General features: G+C 40.0%; 1 protein-coding gene across 1 annotated transcript in view; it reads left to right on the top strand.

The window, feature by feature from the left end:
* The window catches only part of SLC5A8 (solute carrier family 5 member 8), a 55,935-nt gene that overhangs the window by 6,679 nt on the left and 47,910 nt on the right, over nucleotides 1-1,346 (top strand). The window lies entirely within an intron of this gene.

Here is a 1,346-nt window from a genome sequence, read left to right as displayed (position 1 = left end):
TCGTCAGCCTTAAAGGAGCTCTGGTGGCTGTATGGTTAAGGCATTGGGTTGTTCACTAAAAGGTCAGTGGTTTGAATCCACCAACTCCTCCATGGGAGAAAGATGAGGCAGTCTGCTTCCATAATGATTTATAGCCTTGGAAACCCTATGAGGGTCGCTGATGCACATGGGATCACCATGAGTCAAAATCAACTCGATAGCAATTTTTTTTTTTTTTTGTCAGCCTTAAACTTCTGTCTACACGTAGTAATAATGTTCAAGTCTTGTACCCTAATTGCCCTCTGGCTTTGCAATTTTAAGACTCTCACTCACTAATAGATGATGATAAGAGATCAAACAAAACAAAAAACCAAATTGGTTGCCATCGAGTTGATTTTGAGTCATGGTGATCCCATATATGTCAGAGCAAAGCTGTGCTCCACGGGGTTTTCAATGACTGCTTTTTTTTTTTCTTTTTTTCCTGGAAGTCGATCATTAGACCTTTCTTCTGAGGTGCCTCTGGGTGGGCTTGAGACCCCAACCACCCTTTCAGTTACTCTGGTTGGCAGTGAGCGCATTAACGATCAGCACCACCCTGAAACTAATGTAGGAGGTGAGCATATTATATTGTATAGCAGATTTTGAGAAGAGTAGGAAGAGTTCGCAGGTTCATTGGTTCTGAAGAGAAACTGACTTGGACTAATTTCCATTAAAAAGAAAAAAAAATCATTGGAAGGAGGTGGGGGTAGCTCACAGATCAGAGGGCAAAGCTGAACAATTAGCCTTGGGAAGGACAGAAGCCAGGGCAGCCTACTCTGTTGAGGTTAGTCTGCTCCCGTCATTTTCTGTCTTTGTATCTGGGTCCTCAAGATTCAAATATCCATTGGGAGAAGAGGCTGATTGACTAAGCTTGGGTCAGGTGACTGCCCGTTGGTAGGAAGAGGTAGAGCATTTTGATTGACAGTTGCATCGCAATTGCCTACAATGGGAAAGGGGAATCAATGGAAAGATAAAAAAGTAGACACTAAAAGAAAGGGGACAACAGGTTGCTCACTGTAAGAATACAGAATTTAATTCCATTTATATAACATTCTAGAAGAGGCAAAACTAAAGGATTGAAACCAGATCAGTGATTATTTATTTAGGGGTTTAGGGTTAGGGGAAGGGTTTGGCCACAAAGGGGCAGTTTTCTGGGATGATGAAATAAATGATTTCATATCTTGATTGTGATGGGGATTACATGAATCTATATATGTGTTAAAAGCCATTGACATATACTGTAAAACAAAAGAATCAGTTTTACTGTATTGAAAATAAAAATATAGAACCCAAATCAGTTATAAAGTTGCTTTAAATTTGTAATGCCT

Source organism: Orycteropus afer, unplaced genomic scaffold, assembly GCF_000298275.1.
Source record: "Orycteropus afer afer isolate SDZICR_OR568_19922 unplaced genomic scaffold, OryAfe1.0 scaffold00177, whole genome shotgun sequence".
In the NCBI taxonomy this organism is placed as follows: Eukaryota; Metazoa; Chordata; class Mammalia; order Tubulidentata; family Orycteropodidae; genus Orycteropus; species Orycteropus afer.
The sequence above is the reverse complement of the archived record's forward strand: the minus strand, read 5'-3'. Positions and strand labels throughout refer to the sequence as shown.